The following is an 11,214-nucleotide window of genomic DNA, read 5'->3' as shown; positions in this document are numbered from 1 at the left end:
ATGAAAAGAAAATTAGAAATTTATGGGAGGCGGGAAATCATATAAATAAATCAATAATAAAATCAGAGGATTCCGAATATCAAAAACCACGAACATCCTCAAGTTGCACAATAGTGTTTCGTGCAAATGTAGTTCGCTTGTTTAAATTTAGATTGCCGCATGATCCAGACAACGAAGAACCCCCCAAAAAGCAAATCCATAATTTGAAAGTTCATTTTTCAAATAGAAAGATATAAACAGCGCACATATACAGTTCACCGTACGATCGTCACCAATAAGCAATACTCATTCCATATAGACAGTTTTAGAAGCTCTGGTGTGACAAAATTGCAAAGACAGATATCAACAGAGGTATACAATAGGATCTTTTAAAAGCTCAAAATACTCATGACAAACGGTAACCCGAAACCGTAAAAAAAAACTACAGGATTACAGGCTTCTGGTAAAGTACATACAATAAAAAAGAATTTCTATGACTGAGTTAAACATATTTGAGAGCGTTCAAACTGCATGTCTCCCGAATTGTGGACTATAGTAAAAGATTACCCCAATTTAACAAAAAAAAATGATTTTAAACGGGCTTAGACTCATCAGATCTGACAAAAGATACAAAGTGCTTATATAAGAGTACTTGTGGTTACCGAAAGCTAGTTAATGTAACCTGTTCCGAACTGGCATTTTAAGCAGTCTAAACATCCAAGAATGTAGCGCATTTGAGATACAGTTGTTATTCCCTAATTTGGCTAGCTTATTATTCAAGTTTCCTCTATATTTGTTCACAAAAATACGTTGGTACATGTAGCTTTATATTTCAGTTTGGAAAAAAATCGTGCAAAAAATAATATGAATACTTTTTCAAGTTTAGGTGGATTATTCCTATACTGTCTTGGATTGAACTTTTGCTTTTGCAATACCAGACGAAAATGCAATCTGTTTCTCACAAAACGTATAGACTTAAACTGTCATGATAGCAATTATTATGGAGAATATTGCAAAAGAAAGAACAAATTTTTTTTAAAGATAAAATTGAGAATGAAAATGGGAAATGTTTCAAAGAGACAACAGACTATGAAAGACAAATTCCCGAGAATGTCAATCAAAGAATGACAGACAGCATCAATGTTAAAGGTAGTCACAAAAACAAATTATTTTCCACTCGGAACTACACAGCATAATCAATCAGAAATTTCGTAATAGATAAATCCAACAACTCTGTGTTTACCGTTGTTGACAGCAAGAGTTTTTGATGTGAAATGTCTTTCTTCAGATCTTTTGGTGCTAGTAAATGCTGATCATGTTGTTTATCCTTAGGGGAAAAAACAGGATCGAAAAAACTTCAAATCAGCAAAGTTGTCCATTTCTACGCCATTTGCACTTCTGGTGGAGAGTGGTTTAATTTAAAATTCACATCACATATATTTGTTATAAAGATTCACACAGTTAATGTAAGTGTACAGACAATATTGAACTTATATATATTTAAGAAATAATTGATGCAAGCTATACTTTATTGTATTTTTAATATGGGTAGGCATTATATTCGTGATTATTTTTGCCCGAGCGATAGTGAAATAGTATACTATGTAGCTTGCATCAATTATTTCGATTCTGATTAAGAAAATGAAGGTAATTTATATGTCCGATGTGCATCAGTGTAGAGCGTTAGTGTACGCAGTTATACGAACCTCCCTTTTGTAAACAAGCAAACGACTAGCAAAGAGGGAGGAGTTTTGAACAGACAGTTTGAACGGTTGTCGTATCGAGGTCAAATATGTCAATTTTTAATTGCAACACATTACAGTAATAATCAATGAATTAGTAACAGCATGTGCATCATTTAAGAGTTTGGAAGTGTTTTAAGTTAATGAAATATATTAAATGCATGCCAAATTGTTTAAATTCATTTTTCTTCAGTAGTCAATATACGCATGTGGAAACAAATTTTATTGGATTTAGAGCATGGGTTTATTCGCAAAGCGAAAAAGGCAAGGCATATTAGAATGTAAAGTAATCATTTGTCGTATTACAATGCCTGATGGACAGCTAGTAGTATCAGTTAAGGCAATAATTTTCATAAATTACAAGTTTGGTACTTTTTATTAGGAAACAGGATAGGTTAATTATCAAGATTTATTCTATAATTAAATGTAACAAGCAAAAAATAATCTTCTCTGAAACGACTATTCAAAATTAAATGAATCTTATTAAGATTGTACCTTAGGGTATCTTCCAAAAAGTTTATGCTTGGATTTTTTATTAGTAGAAAAACATATCACTATTACTAAAAGTAGAACATAGGGGTCAAAATGCAGTTTTTTGCTATTATTTCCTGAATTATAGAAGAAAATGAAGATGAAAGCTTTTAAGGTAAAAAAGGTATCCTGGGGCCGGTTTCACGAAGCTATCCTAAGACATGTCATAAGATATATCTTAGGACATGTCTTATGATCCTCTTATGACTATCCTACGACATCTCTCAGACCTCGTCTCGAAGCTGTCTTAGGATGATCCTAGCTAAGACATCCTAAACCTGTCGCAAGTTCTTTAAATTTTAAAATATAAATAAGATTCACCATAAAAAAAAATCATGTAAATGTAGTATGTCTTACCAGAAATTATTCTAAACGTATTGATTAATATAATGACATAATTTGCAAAATGAATATAAAAAAAATAAAGGTAATTTATATATAAATTATCTTTAAACAATACATCAATATAAACATGATAAATATGAAATTTTTAATGCAAAATTAAGAAAAAAGAATATAAAATTATTTTATTTTGGTACAAGTGAGTTGAATTCAATTTCGACTTTATTGGTTATAAAAAGGTTAAGGGGTAAAATCGTGCAATCTTGATATCAATACATCGAATTTCCATTGTTGACAAATCGTGATAATCCGTCAAACTAGAAAGATAACGTTATAAGCAGGAACAGGAGAATAGCTAATTAGATGATAATAAGATATTTTTTCAATTTAATATAAAAAATGAGTGTAATTTATATAAATAAACGTATAACTATCCTAAGACAATCATAAGACACCGCTCGCGTTGTCCTAACTTTATGACCAATTTTAAGAGATGTCCTAATTTAGGACCACTTTGTGAAACCCACTTAGGACTAAGATATGTCGTAAGACCATCCTAAGACATGTCTTAGTCCTAAGACAGCTTCGTGAAACTGGGCCCTGAGTTGAATGGTGATGGTGAAAATTTGTTTTGGGCAGCCAATTTTTACACTTGCTCGTATTTCAACAATATTTGGGTTTTAAAGTAAACATGGTAACCTTAGTTCAATGGTGTTCATGAGAATGTTGTATAACCACGATTAAACTTCATAATATGATTTTAGCTCAATTTACAACAAACATTAATATATTAATTTAGTTTATAGGGTATTGTTTACCAGGTGAGCGATTCAGGCTCTTGAGAGCTTCTTGTTGTTTCTTTGTATAACTCACAATAATATGAATAAAACACTTCTTGAACAATATATCATCTTGTGGGAACAATGTATTATCTTGTGGATACAATCTATCATCTTGTGGGAACATTATATTATCTTTTGGGTACAATATATTATCTTGTTGGAACAACATATTATCTTGTGGGTACAACATATTATCTTGTGGGAACAACATGCATGTTATCTTGTGGGAATAAAATATTATCTTGTGGGAACAAGAACACTTTCTTGATGCCACAAGATATTATCTTGTGGGAACAAAATATTATGTTGTGGGAACAAGTCTAAAAACATTTCTTGCATGGCCTCATTCTGCCACCGTACAAAACATATTGTGAGAAATTTATTCATGAAAAATCCATGAATTTCCAACAATACATGCGATCTCAAATCAGAGTGTGCACTTAAAAGATGACTGCATTAACCCGAATACAGTACACAAGGCTAGATACTTTTACTATACCATAACTGAATAGCAGATTTTTTTATAAAACTTACCAACTTTCTTGTGAGCAGCATAAATGATCGACGTCTTGCATACTTTATATTGTTATATTATTATTATAAATAATGAGATATGTAATGAGTGTTAATGAGACATCTCTCCATCCTAGTCACAACGCATAAAAAGGCCAAAGTATAGTCTTTAACGCGGTGTTTTGGCTTACACCCAACAGTAAGTTATAAAGGGCCCCACAAAAACTAGTGTAAACCCATTCAAACTGGAAAACAATTATCTAATTTATATAACAAAACGAGAAACCAAAAACGATAATGAGCAAGACCAATAAATGACAACCACTGAACAACAGGCCCATGAGTTAGAACTGGGGCCTGTTTATCGAAACTGTCCTAAGATCGGTCCTAAGAATTTCTTAGGACAGAAGTTATGATAAAGTTAGGACCGACTTACGACACGTCTCAGCATGTACATCGAAGCTATCTTAGGAATATTTTACCTAGGACGTCCTAACTGATGTCCTAAGTATTGGCGGAAAAGAAAATACGAACTGAATATGAAAAAAATAAATTATGATATCCTATTTTATCAATAATTTTATTTCAAATATGGTTAATTAGAAACTAATAACTAATAGGTAGTTCTAAATTAAAAGTAATAAATATATTTTGTAAAATAATTGTAGATATAAACTGTATGAAACAAAACACGAGACAAAAATAAAAATTGAACAAACTAACAGTTAAACAAGATATAAAATTCATAACATGTTTTGAGTGAGTTGAATTCGAAGTGTCACATTTTCATTCTTTAACAGTTCAAATTAAAATCTCGTGCACTATTCATATCAATACGGAGAATTTCAACTAGTTTTAGTACTGCTTAAAAAATAATACGCGTGAAAATGAATAAAAGACAAAATTCGAATGTATCCTAAAGTAAGGACCATCCTAAGACCATCTTAAGACACCTAAACTGGTATCCTAAAGTTAGGACAGTTCCTAGGATTTTCCTAAGTTGCGACATGTTTGATAAACCCATTTAGGACTAAGATGTGTGCTAAGTTGGTCTTAGGACACGTCCTAATCATATAGTCTATCAGCTGGCAGGGCAAAAATTCAGTTCTGTGTTACACCCCAGGGTACCGCATTTTTTTTGTATAAATTTAAAGAGTAATATCTAAAGAATATTTTAAGAGGTGTTAGACTTTTGAAAAAGTGTCCAAAAGGGGTTAAAAGGGGAATTATTTCAGGGTATATCAAAAATTTTGTTTTGCACACTATTACAGAAAAATGTAAAAATAACCAAGTATTCGGTACTTAACTTTTTATAAAATGGAACACATCATATCTTATTAAAACGCAGGCTAGTTTTTAATTATTTTTTAAATCGTAGAGGACCAAGAAAAAAAGGGGGAGGGTCAATTTCCAAAAGTCATGATTTTGAATGAAAAGAAGCATACGTACTAATTTTCTTGATAAAATGGTATATTGTTTCACATTGAAACATACAGCATAAAATATATAAAGGCTGTTGAAAAAAAATTTAAAGGTAAGAAACAAAAACAGCGAAAATCAACGACAAACACAAACATAAGCAACCAGAAATGAACTATTCTGTCACAAATTTATACCTCACATTCATGAATTAACTCACATATTAAATCACACAAAACTGTCAGGGTTTCTAAGTTTCTTTTTTTTTCTTTTTTAAATTTAACAACCGCATCACCACATTTTAAGGTCACACAGAAGGTCAATCCATAGAATCATCATCAATTTGGTCACCTGCATCTACCGAATTATCATCTTTTCGATCATCTTCGTCGTCATCGTTAGCAATATCAACGATTTGATAATGCTTATATCTACAAGCTTTCGAACATTAACATACAGCTATCTGTTCAGCATAAGCCTTTTTGAACACATGAACATCTTTTTTTGGCACAACCAGCTTTACATGAACAGCACATCAAAATTACCAAAGCATCTAACGCTGGTGGTTGGTCTATCAAATTGATACTGATCATAGCGCTCTAAACAATCCAATCATAGTTGTTTGGCAACAGACCAGTGTTGTGTTTAAGAGCAGATTTCCAAATCTTCGTCTGAAAGTTGACTTGTTTAATGTGCTTTAACATTGCATCTTTTGCATTCCAATACGTTCTGATTTTTATTTATCGATATTCATAGCCATATATAGAACACGAAAACCTCTCGAGTGTTTTGACAACTCTTCGCCAACCTCTTCCAAGGTTTCACCAAGATGGAATAGACCTTCTAAAATTCCACATAACGTGTCAAAAAACCGAATGCTTTGCTTTTTTTCTTTATCAGACAAAACACTTACTGTAACACAACCTGTATTGTCGTGAAATCCTGGCAGTTTTCTACAAAAATTCTCACCAAGTTTGCACACATTGATTGCACATTTAATAATCTGCATTTGGAGGATGTATATGTCAGACTTGCAATGTTAGAATTGATATGCAACTGTGAAAATAGTAAGCCAATACTTCCACAACAGTGTCAGAAGGTTTAGTAACAATGGAGTCGTAACCTTTGCCAGCTGCATGTTTTTGCATTTTATTAAGAAACATTGTTTTATCGGCTTCTTCCTGTTTGATTATAAGCTAAAACCATTTTACGCTATTTCATTTTCAACATATATTTTGTGGCACATACTTCCATGTGATACAAATAAATCAATACATTCAAGTGTAAATCTATAAGATTCTTTACTCTTTAATACAAAAGAATTCTACAAAAGCAACTTTGTTTCCCCCTACTAACAAAAATTTCTTGCATTCCCGAGAACACGACTGTGACTGATGATATAGAACTTATCGTAATGATTTGCCCTCCCAAGGACCTGCCGTTCTAATTTCGTTATGAATATTGTGCGATACTATTCAGTGACAAAATCAATGCGGGACCACTTTATGAAACTAAAAGGATGGTTTTTAAAATAACAATTGCCAAATCGAAAAAAGTGCTCGGTATCCTAGTAAATGTTTGAAAAACTGCCATGTCATCAAATATCCAATTGCTTTCCTAAGGAATGAGCCTTTTCTAAAAGACCACTAAGGACAGGTTTTAATTTTTCATTTCATGTGTACAATCAAAGTTTGCAAGAGACATTGGAAGAGGACCTAAATCCAACTGGAGAACCTATCGCATAACCAACTATCTTGTCTGGGTTATGACAAACAGGCGACATTTTTTTCATCTGCTCTCAATGTTTTGTTGTTCTTATCAGTCATTAACTGCTTGCCTTTTATTTCCTTTTTTAAAAATGTAAGCAATGATTTTCTTTTGAGTGTTTTGAAGATATTTGACTTTTGAATAAGCCTTTCCGTAATGAAAATTTCTGAAGCAAATTTTCCCTTTTCATACGCGTTAAGAAGGTCGCACATTAATTCCGAAGAAGCAACAGAACCCGAGAACAAGCCATTTTACTGTTCAGATGTTATAATGGAATTGGCCAGTTCTGCAGTGTCTGAAACAATTTCCTTCATTCGAGTTTTTCTGAGTTCTTTTTGGGCGGATGTTTCAGGGTTAACCATTGCTACCAAGTCTCGACATTTTAATGATATTGAAGCTCTTTCATGTGCATTTAGCAACCAACGTTTATCAGAATCTTTATTTAAACTGAAACCAACAAAGCCATTTTTTTTGTATCTCTAAGAAACCTTAGAGAGTAAAAAGTATTGCCAAACCCGTCAACTGACTATTTGACGTTAGTTCAAAGCGTTGTTTGTCGATTGAATGACTTAAACAATCTTAAGTCAATCACTTCATAGCTACAACACAAAATGTTATCAAGCACACCTTTATTGAGTTCAATAGAGTGCACCTTTTCTGAACCCAAACAAAATCATCGTAATTTGTATTTTTTTCATAAATATTTCGTTACACATTCACTTTACAAAATAATTTGTCTCACAAAAACATCATAAATCGACAATTAAATGTTTGTTTTCAGTTGCAAATTGATAATGCTTATGTGTGAATACATTGTACATGTTCTATACTGAATCAAAGACGGTAATTTGATGATTTCCGGTATTTCACGAGTATTTGCACGTACATGTATTTAATAAAATAATTCATATTTTAGACGATATATAAATACTGGAAATGATTTAAACATTGCATAATGATTAATTCTCAAGTTTAATTAGCTAAAACGGGTAATTGTATACCGAATTTCTTTATGAAAGGTGAAAATATGCCTTAATTTGAACCCAAAAAATCGGATTGTTTGTAATGTAAAAAACATTGCATTTTAAACAAAAAATCTTTCGAGTTACATTTAATATGATAAGTTTTGTATCTCTTTTAATTGTTTAAACCTATACTTCATTTTTTTTTAATCGCTTTATATTAAAAAATTTAATTACAAATTACTTTGTCGTGATTGGTAAATGAGGGGACCATTGGAAGGGACGTTTTTAATCCTCTTTTGGACACTTTTTTTTTAGTCTAACACCTTGTATTTTATCAATAAGATAATGAAGTTGAATTCTATCAAAAAAAATCGCGGTACCCTGGGGTGTAACACAAACTCCTTAACTAGCGGGCTTTTGAGAACTAGCTGATGGACTAATAAGAGAGCTTCGATAAACAGGCCCCAGGTCATAACCATACAGCGGAGATAACGTTTTAACAGACGCCTACCTGACATGAGACGGTAGTTTAACATACATAACATACATATCATTTGAAATGACTTTACTCGATCAAACAGACTTTTAAACAAAAGCAATTAAACATATATTGAACGAAAAATTTTGATCTACATATATAACACAATAAAAATACGATTTTAGAAAGTAGACAGGAAGTTATAAAAATAATGTAGACACAGTGTCAGAAGGATTGAATATATTTAAGTAATAATAATAAAACTTATTATTTTGATATTTAATATATTCAAAACTTTTATTTCTTTTCACCCCTTGTAAAAGAAAGGATTTAATGGGAAACATAAAACAATTGATCGAATGTTATATTATAAGATAATAGTTGATCGAATATTACAAAATATGACAAACGATCGAACATATAATAAATGACAATTGATCGAAATTATTATAATGATAACTGGCAGTTGATTGTCACGGTATATTATAATAAATGACATTTGATTGAAAGTTAAAAAATATGACCATTAAATGAATGTTATATTGAACGACAATTGATCGAATAATATAACCTATGACAAATGATTCAATATTATAAGATAATTATGCCAATTGATCGAATATTATAAAATATGCATATTATCAAATATGACAATTAATCGTATATTGTAAAATATGACAATTGATCGTATATTGTAAAATATGACAATTGATCGTATATTGTAAGATATGACAATTGATCAAATATTCTAATAAATGACAATTGATTGATATTATAATAAATGACAATTGATTGATATTATAATAAATAAAACTGATATTATTTAAAAATAATGTCAATTGATCGAATATCATTATAAATGACAGTTGGTCAAATAGGGTTTATATCTCAAAAAAAGGATAATGTATCTTAATTCTATTAACAGGCCATTTCTATATTAATATTGTTTCAGGTATGGATTCGAGGTTATTGGAACAGACTCGGGGACTGGAATTGTGAATATCCTGATGAATGTTACTGCTGGTGTTTGTGCTGTGTTTCTTCTACGTAGTGGTGCCATTTTAGCGATATATATATTATTGACATTATCTTTAAGCGGGAGATTTGGCTAGCAATTAAACCATGTTCAAGCCACAATGTTTTCTTAAAATGTACAACACCTAGCTAGTCAGGCATATGGCAGTTGTTATCAAATAGTTCGTTGATATATATATTGACGTTTGTTTTTGTTGCACCTTTCTAGTATCCAATTTATTTAACTGTTAACATAACTTTGCATTTTTGAAATACCAACTTAAGGCTAATCTACCTCAAAAATAGATTACCGTAGCTGTATTTGGCAAAACCTTTAGGAATTTTTGGTCCTCAATGGTCTTCAACTTCGTACTTTATTTGCCTTTTTTAACATTTTTGATTCGATTGACACTGATGAGTGTTTTGCAGACGAAACGCGCGTCTGTCGTTAACATAAAATTTCAATCAAGGTATCTATGATGAGTTAATTTAGTGTTCCTGTTATTCCTTTGTTTTTTTGTTATAGTTAATGAGTTGTCTCGGTTTTAGTTAAGTTTGTTTTCTCGCAATCCATTTTTGACACTTGAACACCGGTATACTACTGTTGCCTTTATTTAGCCAAGGGGTGAATGCGGCTTTTTCTGTATTTGAACTTGGGGGAGAAAAAGTATAAACACTAACAGTGTGATGTTGTCAGTATTATGCATGGCAAATCCGTGTTAGGACTCATTTAATATCATTTACAATAATTAGATTGTTTCGAAATACTTAGGATAATCTAATCTTAGATTACCGTAGATGCATATGCCAAAACCTTTGTAGTTTGTTTTACCTTTTCTAGCGTCATTTATGAGTATTTTGTAGGCGAAACACGAGTCTGCGGTACACATTTTTACCTTGATATATTTAATGAGGTTATTGGTAATATTTTATTTGTTTAGTTCATATACACTATCTTATTATCTAAAATGATTTTGATATAAGAGACATTTCACATCCTTTGAAGTGATCAAAATAAGGTCAGCCATAAATTTGAAAGGAAGAGCGTGCACGAAGAAGACTCTAAACGGTAGTTATATTATAGTTATAAATTAGAGCAATTATTTATTATGTCCTATTTGATAATGGTCGAATTAAACAGAAAATCTGATAAATAATACTTATGTCTTTAAGTATTACGTAAAAAGTCAGACGTATATCTGTGTAATTGTCACGTTGTAAAACAGTAGGAAATTATTACCCAACTAACATGGTTTTTTACTTACAGAACAAGAAGATTGGATTGTTATTTAAATTACATAGCCAACTCTAAACTTAATTAAAATTTAAAACTGAGATTTTTAGATTGATCAAGAGTAAAATTACCAAACATTATATAAAAATGTGATGATTATAGACTATTTAATTTGGGATTACTTATTTTTATGTTGATTATTCCCGAGCTTAGGGCTACTATTTACAGTAACAAACAACGTTGCATGTTAAAAGTACATGAATGTTAGATCTTTCGCCTTAAATGAATAACAACATCCAAGCTAGACTAGTGTTAAAATGAATATCATCAATACAAGGTTTTGCTCTTGAATGTGTCGTTCCAGGTAAATAAAGGCAACAGTATTATA

Source organism: Mytilus trossulus, chromosome 10 (assembly GCF_036588685.1).
Source record: "Mytilus trossulus isolate FHL-02 chromosome 10, PNRI_Mtr1.1.1.hap1, whole genome shotgun sequence".
In the NCBI taxonomy this organism is placed as follows: Eukaryota; Metazoa; Mollusca; class Bivalvia; order Mytilida; family Mytilidae; genus Mytilus; species Mytilus trossulus.
This window is presented reverse-complemented; position numbering follows the sequence as displayed.